General features: G+C 40.1%; 1 long non-coding RNA gene across 1 annotated transcript; it reads left to right on the forward strand.

Annotated features, from left to right (window-relative positions):
• Positions 1-462: 462 nt before the first annotated feature.
• On the forward strand, positions 463-6,173 carry LOC121292994. Its single transcript, XR_005946410.1, has 3 exons — positions 463-621; positions 4,358-4,462; positions 4,963-6,173. It is a non-coding gene; the product is annotated as an uncharacterized LOC121292994 (long non-coding RNA).
• The last annotated feature ends 6,781 nt before the right edge of the window (positions 6,174-12,954 follow it).

The raw sequence follows: 12,954 nt of genomic DNA on the forward strand, positions 1-12,954 counted from the left end.
AGGTATAAAAACCAGGGTTGTTGATTAGCATATATGTAATGGAAATTATCTGAGTTCTTGGTCTGGATTTGCCTCCGGCTGGTTGCTCAGCCTACACTTGGCCAGGAAAGCCTTTCTGTCAGTTGGAATTGCTTCCTCAAACTGGCAATTGGTTGCAGCAACAAAAGAATGGTTTCTAGAGCTTGGAAGTGGAAGTGCACAGTCACAAAACCTCCACCCCAACTTTGGGTGACTGTGAATGTGGAGGTCAGATTTTCTAAAATGACTTGAGGGATTGTGTATTGCAAGTGATTTCTATCACATGCCATCAGTGTTACACAGTGAAAATCTCTCTATGGAGAGTAATTACGTATTGGAACACTTCAAGACAGTACAAGAATTACACAGACAGCTTCTGAAGCCAGCCTTAAAAGAAAGCAAATATAATCATTAATTTTCATACACGTCTTGACTTTTTTTTTTCAATTTTATTTTACAGAATGTTTCTTTCAGTTCTGACCCCTTCTACCTGCAGGTTCTTTAAACATTGGCTGACAGTAAATGCGAGTAGGAATATTTCGGAAATAGCTCGACACCCATGGTCTGGAAAAGAATAAGACAAAACATAAAATTCATCTCTAGGTATACATATATAAATATATTTATTTTCTTAACCAGATATTGATTGGCACTGTTGTTCTTGATCAAGATATAACTAAAACCTGGAGTGGTAAGGAAACTAGTCCCTGAGAAACATTTATTTTAAGTGTACTGTATTATAATCCAATACATAACCCAATAAACTGTTGAAATAAAAGTTCTTGAAATATCAGTCATACCCAGCAGAAAATTGTCTTCAGCACTCAATCTCTTAATTATCAACTCAACTTCAATTATTTACTTGGTGTACCTGAACACATGATGACAATAAAAGCCCCAAAATTACTGTGTATGTAGTGCACAGATCTTTCCTGACATTGCTCATGGCAAGTCAGAAGGTATACTTAAATGGATGTTATAGCAAGTAATGTAGCATGTAGCACACAATGCATTGTATTGTATTGGATCTACTACAGTATTGTCCAAGGACAAGATTTACATTTCTCTTCCTATATGGCCTCTCTGCTTCTTCACCGCTTTAATTCTTTGAGTCCCTCTGTGCCTTTATATTTACATCAATTCCTTTCACAGTCTCACTCACTGTGCGTCTGTTATTGTCATACCTTATTGTGCTGTCTGTATTTATTTTTGTGTCCAGTTTTTTGTAGCTGCCTCTTTCTCTCTTGTCTGGTATGTTTTTAGCATTTCTGTATGGTCCTCACACATATTAACTTACTGGTTTATTCACTATGTGGTTCCCAACTTTTTCATTGGCTGAGGAATTCACTAATCTGCCAGGCAACATGTACTGGTTGAAGGTGGGTACTGCGATCAGGAGAGGGAACAGAGAAAGGGTTTCAGAAAAGTGCTATAACATGCATTATTTCCTGTACTAAGTTTGTCAAGTAATGAGATGTTCAAGATGGTGGCTAAAAGGATGTCCAGGAGTTGTTTGGTGCAATCTCATTCCCCTTCTCTTTATATTGGAAACTTCAGTAACCCATCATTGTTCACTGGTTATTTTCACACTTCCTTTGCCTGCTTCCAAGTGGTAATACTGCACCTTTTTAGTTGTGAATTGTCATTGTTTTATATATATAATATTTGGTCAATAAGATGCAAAAGTGCTACAAAATTTTGTATACAGGAGAAAAGCAGAACTTCTGAAAAGTGATGCCTAAATTTAACAGTTAAGACATGACTTTCAGTTGAATCTGCAGTGATATCCTTGTATTATCTATATGTAACACAAATGAGATATGTGGATTCAGTTTGCTTGAGGGTCTCTGGTGAGGTTTATTTACAGCAGATCAGTACAAGCAGTAGACTATTTGTCCCGAGAGCAATCTGTGGGCACATCCTGTTGTCTAGGGTACACTACAGTACAGAGAGAGGCCGTCACTCTTGGTCACTTGATGACATCCAGGTACCTGGTTCATTTGCATGTTGAGCTTCTTAAAGGGACATCACTCGTAAAGCAATATTACAACAGTATCCAAATAATTTGGGAGAACACAAGCAACCAGTGAGCACTGACAATGCAATTCACAAAGCCCAGGCAATTCAATTTATTTGTATTTATATATCTTATATCAGGGTGATTGTAAAATCATTGTTGTTGACTCCTAGCATCAGTTCCACTTTCTATTGGATATAGCTGCAGCCACTCATTCAGGCCATGTGAATCTTTGCCATTCTGTGCAACTCAGTGCTGATCTTCAATCCTACATATAATTGATCACTAAGACAACTTATTTCCACCTCTGCAACATTGCCAAACTCCCCAAAATCTCAATCCTACTGCTTCCAAAATGTTGATCCATGTTTTTGTCATCTCTAGATTTGAGTTATCTAATGTCCTCCTTGCTGATCCCATGCTGTCCTTAAACTCCAAACTTTAGTTACCCAAATCCTGTTTCACGCTAAGTCCCATTTGTCCATTACTCTCAATTTCAAATACTAACATTGGCCACCTGTCCTATATTCGTGAAATTTAAAATCCTTGTCTTCATTTTCAAATCACTCCACTTCATCTACCTCTGCAATTTATTGCATCCCCATAACCTATACTGCACCCTATTCTATTCTGATTTTGGCCTTTTTTGTACCTCAGTGCCCTTTGTGAAAGAATCTTCAGCCACCTAAGCACTGCTTTCTGGAACTCTTTCTCTAAATTTCACCAGCATTTATTACTCAGCATTTAAAGTCATTTTTGATCAAACTTTCAGTCACATCTCTCACTCCCTCTGTAGCTCAGTGTAGACTCTTTTTAAATCTGTTTTATTACTTTTTGTCCCCTATCTGTAAAATACATTGGATTGTTTCCCACAGCTTGGGTCGTTTTCACATTAATTGTACTCTCTAATGAAAATTGTTTTGTTTCATTGGATGGCCCTGGTCGAACATCTTGGGACTAGTGGTTTGCAGAGAGCTAGGGCTGAATCTTCTGGCTGACGGGCAGGTGGCAGAGCCCACCCGTCAACACTTAAAATGTTGCGCGAGCATCCCGACGTCAGTGCACAGCATCGTGATACTTAGGTCGGCGGGTACGCTATGCAGCACGATGCGCGCCCGCCATTAATTAAAGGCCTTGTTAAGGCCATTAACTCACCAATCGACCAGGGTTTTGAGGGGCCCGTGTGAACTTCAGGTCGGCGCACGGGCCCAATGGGCAGGCGGGTAAGTGATTTTTCTTTTTTTACAAACCTCATCCAGTGGCGGGATGAGGTTTGATATTGGAATTATAAAATTGTAATAAAATTTTTGTGATTTTCATTAACATGTCCCATCTTGTGTGACATATTCAAATGAGGGGGACATGATAATGATTCTTTTATTTTTCTATTTTTAACATTTCACTGCCTTTCAGCGATCTCTCTGAGACAGCACTTTGCCTCAGGGAGATGTGAGCTCTTTCACGCACATGCGTGAAACAGCACACTCTGGCAGTTGGGGAATCCCCCCCCCCCCCGCCCCTGCCCATACAGGAAACGCATGTTGGGTGGCTTGCTGGGCGGGCCTTAATTGGACCGCCCACTTAAACTGGCGGCGGGGCCCGTTTTGATCGGCTGCCCACCCGCCCATCAAGGGCAAAATTCTGCCCCTAGTCTTTCCTTGAAAAGTCAGCAATTATAACAGTTGACTGTGGTACTTCCCTTATTTGAATCCATTTCTACTTCTTTCATTGTAGCCAGTGTACCTCTTGCAACAGCTTCTCCACCAAGCTCCACGTGGTCTGCTCAGGAATGCCCCAAGATTCCATCCTTGACCCTTTTCACTCATTCTTTACATGCTGACCACAACCAGCTCTACCTTTCTTGAACCATTGCTCTGCTGTCTGACTGTGTCTGATACCAAGTCATAGATGAATTAGAACTTTGTCCAACTTATTAGCAAGACCATAACAAGCCCCTCCAAAATGCATGCTTGGCTTTAACATGACAGAGCACAAAATTGGTTTTGTGATGGACCCTGAAGACCCTGAACTAAACTTCAACCGACTTTTCTGAACCATCATTAAGATATATTTTTACCAGTGTAATAATATTCACTTCAACTTTGATCTCTATACCACCACCATTGAAACTCACAATCAGGCCTTTGTCAGTTCTAGGCTCCACTTTTTCAGTGTTCACCTCACTGGCCTCCTGACTACACCCTACAAAAATACACTGCATTCAACTCATTGCATCTTTCCCTCCACAGTGTCATTGTATTATTACCAATCTTTACCAATGTATTAAATTAAAATCTTCATTTTTGTTTATAAATCTCCCAGTGGTTTCACCATTCCGCTTCTGCAGCCTCCTCCAGTCCTATCTGCTAATGCCTGCTCTTCCAACTCGGTTGTTATCTGCTGATTCTGATCATTTGAGACAACGAGGTAAGTGTGATAATTTGCATGTGTAATATTTTGCAACCGTGACATATGCATTCACATGGACAATAGATGCACACTTGGTGAAAGGTTTTTTTTTTGTCTGGACATGAGTTAAAAGCTTTGATTCAACAATATACTTCCCTTAACATTCACAAGTCAGTCCAGATTTAGTCTGATAATTTAAGGAAATCCTTTCACTGAATTCTAGTCTTAAGGGTAACTTTAAGTAATGGTTTGTTCTGTAGCAATTCAGGAACCTTCATTATGTTCTATTGGTAATGTTTCTGTTTTTCTGTCACACTGTTAGAACAGGGCTAGTTTAGGTACTACAAAGCAGAATTGCCTTAAATAAACTGAATTATGCAATATTCACGAGTGATGTGTTGTATACTTAAACTCCAGAATATTCACTCAGGAATCTGAAATATTCATTGCCTCTGACTATACGATTTTAGCTGAGCAGAATGTAAAATGAGTAATCATGTTGTCATTGGTTGATTTAGAAAACCCGTTATTCCACAAGAATCATCTTTTGAGCAAATCAATTATCGTTGCTTGTGTAATATTCAAGAATATTTACATGGATATCCACATTCTGTAGTATAAAGAAGATTTATACAGAATAGAATATCTGCAGTCCTTTGAAAACAGAAGAAGAGTTGTCTACTTGAAGCTAACTTACCTCACACACCAGACTTCAGAAACACAGGCAGAATTGAGAACCACTCTTCCTAAACCTTAAATTCATTAGGTCAAAAATAATGGGCTAGATTTTAATGTCAAAATATCAGTGAGGCTAATGGTGCTTTTTATTATTTAAGTATAAATGGTACAGCAAGTTCAGGTGAAGAGTGGATGTGTGTTTAAGTGTCAATCTCCAAAAGTTGCTATCCAAGTTATGCCACTTCACAATCAGCTTCACAAAAATGGCATCTTGCTGACTGTTTCACCATTTACCAGCATTGAATATGATAAGGTTGCTGTATTTGCATGATAAATACAAAATAAATGCATCACAAACAGCTAAGTGTTGTCATTGCATGAATACCCTTTCAATGATTTAATATTTGTACATTATTGTCAATATCAACCTCTCTGATACTGAAAATTAGGAAGTGTGAAGTCTCAATCTTCTAGGTATTAATTTTTGCTAGAGATTTTTAAAATGTCAAGTTTAATTTTTTAAAAATGTTTTATGTTTCCTGTCTTTTTTCTCTCCATCCAATGTTTTTTCCCTAAGTTTATTTGGTTTTTTTTGTACCTGATTTGACATTGAATTCACCCATTCTAAATTATACTTGCTTCTGAGTCCCTGCGCTGCTAATTTCACAGTCCTTCATCTGATTGGTTGAGGAGTCACACAGTTCGTTGCTCTGTTGACTCAGGTCCCAGCTGTCCAATTTCAGTTGCTGTGCCATTATCTTCTGGCACTTCCAGCAACATGTGATGCAAAAAATATTCAAACCTAAATGTGCACGAACAAGTCTAACTAATGGCAGATGCCATTAGATGTCCTACCACAGCAGAATCTGGACCATTGAAGATAAAACAAAGTGTCATTTAATTAGCCCTGCTACACGAGTTATCTTGCTTTGAATAAAACTGACTGATAAATAGAAAAATGATCCTGGTGGCTCAAAGAGATTTAATGTTGTATCAATTTGATATCTAAATGTATTTTGCCTCAATAAAGACTTTGTTATATTTTAATCAATTTTCAAAGAATATGCCGGAGGCAATCATTTATTTGCAGATTTTAATTTGAAGGCAGACAGATATGTAATTATTGTCTTCTTGAGAAATTAATAAGTACTCCTTATGCTCTTGTGAAATTGATTATGTTTATGATTTCTTTATGGCAGCTAGAATTCAACAGTAAATAGAAGTATCGCCATCAGATAAAGTGCAGGCAATTCTGTAAGTTTTCATCATCAAACACTTCAGGAACATGTTATACACTGGTAACTTCTGATCATAATACTGCTACAAGAAGATTTGGGGTGGATGTTTATTTTGAATGATATAAATTATTTTCAGAGCTAGTCTTCACAGTCAGAAGAAAATCTTACTTGCTAATGCGTTGGTTCAGTGTAATATAATAGAAGTTCCTCCATCTGTCTTGATTTTCTTCTCTGCGTTTCCTAATTATAGCCTCCCAACGCTCCCATTCTTTCCTCCCTTTTTCTTGGATCTCCTCCTCAAACTGAGTAAGCTGTGGAAATGCGGATCATTAATCTTTAGTGGTGGCTGAGATAAGGTGTGACCATATTTCGCCTGACAGCTCTACAACTGATAAATTGCTACTGTGGCAATGATTTATTAGCTAGAGTCCGAACCATGTCTCAGTACAGTCCTATACATCAGAGAATACTACTGTGCAACAAAGTGCATTATCCAGAAGCACAGGAGCATCAGAGAGGGACATCAGCTATATACACCTGCATCTTGTTAATTACCCTATTAAATGTAAATAACTTTATAGTCCAGAGTTTTAGCATTCTTTGGCTTCAGTTGAATAATACATATATAAGCCATGACACCATTTAATCATTCTGCTCTTTTTTTAAAAATAAAAACTTCCTTCCCAGTGGATAACATAAAAACATCCCTCTGCAAAATCTAGCTAAGGACTTAAATAGCTCATCTCCTGAAATATGTAAATAACTGCATTTGCAAAATAAAGTGCACTGGTTGAATTAATACTAATCATTTGCCATTTATGTCTACAGTACTAGGAATGGAAGAAAAAAAGAAGCTTATTCAAGGGTGTAAACAGCTCTAAATTGGAACAAAAGCAATTTATCTGAATCAATGTGAACCTACAGAAGAATGTAATGAGAAAAACCAACCAGTCATCAAGCCCCACTCCTTCCAGAATTATCCCTCACAAAGTCTCCAGAAAGGGAAGTTTAGAAATAAGAATCCTGATTCCCAACAGTGATCATGTAAATCTCTAGAATCTTCACGCATCTTCACAGTTCCATTATAAAATAATGACCTCCTACTCTCTATTCCAATCCCTCTGGCTCAGGTAATCAAGGACCATTGTGTCCCCCATTATGTGTTGGTTCTGATGCCTGTTCTCTTTTCAACTAGAAGAAGTTAATCAACTACATTTTCAATTTCTATCTATCTTTCACCTCTGAACTCTTTCCTTGCTTTCCTGACTCTTTCTCCCCAAGACTGACAATGGACTTTCCATTGATATCTACTACAACCCCACAGCAAAACTTACAAAAGTACAAAGTTTATGTTTCCTTTCAGCCTTTTTCCTGAAAGGATTTCATTGCCGTCTCTTAGTTTTATTTTCTCCATTGTAAGTACCTAGATGATGCCCTCTTGTACAGCAGAGCTTTTGAAATGTCCTCTTTATTGTGCCATGAAATATTGTCCCTCTGTGGGCAATAAGACAATACCTCTCATTTTCTGGTCTTCACCCTGATTCATTCTCTTTACTCTGTCAACCACAATAGTCCCTCTTGTCCTCACTTTGGAACAAGAAATGACATTTGAGCTACCAGTCCATTTTTCCAATAAAATGTGAATGACTGTCTTCCATTTCATTGATTTGTACAACAATCAGACCCTCTGACATTTTTCTCGCTATCTCAAATAGGTTTTCACCCCTAAAACATATCTTTCTGTCCCATTCCGTGTCTGATTTCCAAAAGTCTGAATACCAATATTCATTCTTCCATCAAACACACTTTTAACTGCTCTTTGACATGCAACCATCTATCCATTTCTTTTTTTCCACATCATCTGGAGGCCTAAACATAGGAACCAAGATTCTGATGTTCTGGCATGGCATAAGCCCTGTGAACCTATTGGGAGCTAAGTGGGCTAAGTGTGATTGAGAGAGGATATGATAGACTTATGGAGAGGGATGAGAGAGAACTGAAACCCCAATTCTGTTTTCTCACTTAGTCTGTAATTAGTGTGTTTTTGAAAAGGAAGATATGTGTGTTTCTTACCCCTGAGTGTACGGTCAATTTGGAAAATCAACAGCAAGCTTTTGTGGGTTTAAATAACTAGGATTATTTATTCAGGCATTTGCCCCAAAAGTCTAACGCTTTATCATTCACATGGCACACACACACACACACATTCAAGATAAAATAGAGTGTTAGAAGACAGTGCACTTCTACCAATTACAAACAGAGGAACAGTTGCAGTCCACAAACGATAAAATGTGTGAATTCCATAGATGGTTTTGCCTTTGTCCATTCAAGGAGCACCACCCCCACCCCCAAGGTCATTCAACAAGGAACTTTCTGGAGACTTGAGGTAGTCTGTGTGGAAGATGCCAAAGTCACCTGATCCTTTGGCAGCCATCATATCCACTTATTAGTGTTCATTTGTAAAAGAAAAAAGCAGTTCCAGAATGTTCTATATGGACATAAAGTTATGAGTAGGTCATGCCTCTAATGACCATGACAATAGTTTGTCCTATTCAAGGGAAACCCTAAATTTTACGAAGTAGGAAGGTTGTAGAATGCCCATTCTAATTAATATACAGTCAAGCAAGTATTGAGTTTAAACCAGAATGACATCACAAATCCTAAATTGTGCTATATACACTCTAGGATCTATCAATGTAACTTCTACTACTATTAAACAGGGCTAAATTATACCAGGGTCAGCACTGAGCCAATAGAGTAAGAAAATGCACCAGCATACCTATGGGATGGATCGCAGGATTCAATTTTGCTGCCTTGATTTTCATACATTTCACCGATCTTGAATACTGTATTCACTCCCCCATGGTGTAATCTCCTCCATAACAGGAGACCAAATGAAGACTGGGTCTCTATTTAAATAATTATTTGCACTTTATCTGTCAGCACGATCCTGACCTCCCTGTGGCTCAATCTATCCTCTTCTTGATCCATCCACCCATACTGCCATTCATTCGCTGATCTAATGATAATTTGTAGGTTTCTAAAATAAAACTTTTCAAATAAAATGGTAACCTAAAAGTGGGTCTCACTTGGTTGCAGCATCTGTCGCTGAATTTAAAGTATCACAGTAACAATGCTGACATTCAATCCAACTATACACTGTGAAAAAATAATGTCTTGTTTCAATCAAATCCAATCAAAATTATATCCATCAGCCATCTTCTGTAGCCCATCCCAGTGAAGTGCTCGTCTGAGTCCCCTGCAGCAGAACATTTGTGCTACCTTGGCTGCAGGCCACTAATGACCACATGCAGATCCACATCTAAGCTATTGTCTAAATTACTTGGTATGTCAGTATCTAAGCTGGTGGCTGCAAGTGTGAGAGCAAGTGACTGTGTTTCTTCTTCATTACTGTCTTCCTACTCCTCCACCTCTGGCTCTTCCACCACTGTCTGACCAAGTTGCAGTTCTTGGCGATCTGAAAGAATAAAGGTACAATAGCTGGGTTCTGGTGAGGGGAGGCGGGGATAGGGGGGCAAGCAAAAGGTGTTTGCTTATACCATCTGAAGCTTGTAAATCAGATGGGATTGTGCGGTTGGAGGAAGTGAGACTTGAGAAGGAGGATTAGGTATAAGGATACCACCATCTTTGTTGGTTTCAGCCCCACCACTGCTCACAGCTTTAATAATGCTCTCATTTCCTGTGAGAGCATAAGCACGTGCAGCTCTGCTTACCCTATCCAGTTAGGTATTGCTGCTTCCAGTTGTGCACCTTGTCCTGCAAGAGAGAGGGAAGTGTCTCAGTGTATATGGTACATTGTTTGGGTGATATGCGTGTCATGGTTGAATTGGTGGCAATGTTATATTTGGGTGTGAGGGTGAGGTGAAACTATAAATGTGAAGTAGGAGGTATAATTGATAGACATTGTTGATAGATGAATGATAGGGACGTGGTGCATTGAGCAATTTGCGTGGATATTGGTGCAACTGGTGCGATATGGCAAATGAAGATGCATTCACTGATCTTCACTTGCGAGGTTATTGAATTTTTTGCGCCACTGCATCCATATTATCTGGGCTTTGGCTCCTGCAATTGACCGCCATGGCTATCTGTTGTCTCGAGAGCTGTGGATAGATCACATCTCTTTTGTTCTCCATTTCATCCACCAAGGTATCTCGTAGAGTGTCAGAGAACCTTGGAGCATACTCTCTCCACTGTTGCACCATAATTCACTTTCCCTCCAGTTTTTCCTCAAACAGTTGCATCATCTGTTCCAATCCTTTAAAAGGGTAGACATGGGCTTCCAACTTTGGCTTCTCTTTTGCTCACATTAGTCATTGGACTGGATTTTGCATTCGCAAATCAAGTGGGTCACAGTTCCCACCACCCACCCAACCCCGTGCAAACGTAAAGTAGGGTGGAGCAGGCTCAAAGCGCCAAATGACCTACTCCTGCTCCTATTTTCTATGTTTTCTTCTATCTTTCTATGATGATTTCAGGTCAGCAATATGATATCATCACTCCAGTCTCCCAGACTACAGAAGGTGAGTAGGCACAGAAATTGGCAGCCCACCCGCCATTTTGAAATGACTAATTAAACAACCTGTTAATCATCTTAACCCAATCTTCCACAACCTTTTGTAGCCGGATGCATTTTTTTGGGCATCGGAAGTGAAAAAGTTTGGGAGTGTTTTACACCAGCTATGATGAGGCAGCACAAGGGCGGAAGAAAAGGCCTGCCACTGGGACCATGGCTGAATCACAGAATCATACAGTGCAGAAGAGGCCCTTTGGCCCATCGAGTCTGCACCGACACGTGAGAAACACCTGACCTACCTACCTAATCCCATTTACCAGCACTTGGCCCATAGCCTTGAATGTTATGACGTGCCAAGTGCTCATCCGGGTACTTTTTAAAGGGTGTGAGGCAACCCGCCTCCACCACCCTCCCAGGCAGTGCATTCCAGACCGTCACCACCCTCTGGGTAAAAAGGTTTTTCCTCACATCCCCCCTAAACCTCCTGCCCCTCACCTTGAACTTATGCTCCCTTGTGACTGACCCTTCAACTAAGGGGAATAGCTGCTCCCTATCCACCCTGTCCATACCCCTCATAATCTTGTACACCTCGATCAGGTCGCCCCTCAGTTTTCTCTGCTCCAATGAAAACAACCCAAGTCTATTCAACCTCTCTTCATAACTTAAATGTTTCATCCCAGGCAACATCCTGGTGAATCTCCTCTGCAACCCCTTCAGTACAATCACATCCTTTCTATAATGTGGCAACCAGAACTGCACACAGTCCTCCAGCTGTGGCCTCACTAAGGTTCTATACAACTCCAACATGACCTCCCTACTTTTGTAATCTATGCCTCGATTGATAAAGGCAAGTGTCCCATATGCCTTTTTCACCACCCCACTAACATGCCCCTCTGCCTTCAGAGATCTATGGACACACACACCAAGGTCCCTTTGTTCCTCAGAACTTCCTAGTGTCATGCCATTCATTGAATACTTCCTTGTCAAATTACTCCTTCCAAAGTGTATCACCTCATGCTTTTCAGGGTTAAATTCCATCTGCCACTTATTTGCCTATTTGACTATCCCGTCATTATCTTCCTGTAGCCCAAGACACTCAACTTCACTGTTAACCACCCAGCCAATTTTTGTGTCATCCACAAACTTCCTAATCCTACCCCTCACATAGTCATCTATGTCAGTTATATAAATGACAAATAATAGGGGACTGAGCACAGATCCCTGTGGTATGCCACTGGACACTGGCTTCCAGTCACTAAAGCATCCTTCTGTCATCACTCTCTGCCTCCTACAACTAAGCCAATTTTGAATCCACCTTATCAAATAACCCTGTATCCCATGTGCATTTGCCTTCTTTATAAGTCTCCCATGTGGGACCTTGTCAAAGGCTTTGCTGAAATCCATATAAACTACATCAACTACACTACCCTCATCTACACACCTGGTCACCTCCTCAAAAAATTCAATCAAATTTGTTAGGCATGACCTCCCTCTGACAAAGCCATGCTGACTATCCCTGATCAAACCTTGCCTCGCCAAGTGGAGATAGATACACTGCTTCAGAACTTTCTCCAATAGTTTCCCTACCACTGACGTGAAACTCACTGGCCTGTAGTTCCCTGGCTTATCTCCACAACCATTCTTAAATAGCAGAACCACATTAGCTTTTCTCCATTCCTCTGGCACCTCCCCCGTGGCCAGAGAGGAATTAAAAATTTGGATCAGAGCCCCTGTGATCTCCTCCCTTGCCTCCCTCAGCAGTCTGGGACACAAATCATCCGGACCTAGAGATTTGTCCATTTTTAAGCCTGCCAATACCTCCCTACCTTATCACTCCCTATATCAATTTGCTTAAGAACCTTGCAGTCTCTCTCCCTGAATTCAATACCTTCATCCTCATTCTCTTGGGTGAAGACGGATGTGAAGTATTCATTCAACACTCTAGTGATGTCCTCTGGCTCCACCCATAGATTGCCCCCTTGGTCCCTTATGGGCCCTACCCTTTCCCTGGTTATCCTCTTCCCATTGATATACTAATAAGATATCTTGGGATTTTT

The sequence above is a fragment of the Carcharodon carcharias genome, chromosome 21 (genome assembly GCF_017639515.1).
Source record: "Carcharodon carcharias isolate sCarCar2 chromosome 21, sCarCar2.pri, whole genome shotgun sequence".
NCBI lineage: Eukaryota > Metazoa > Chordata > Chondrichthyes > Lamniformes > Lamnidae > Carcharodon > Carcharodon carcharias.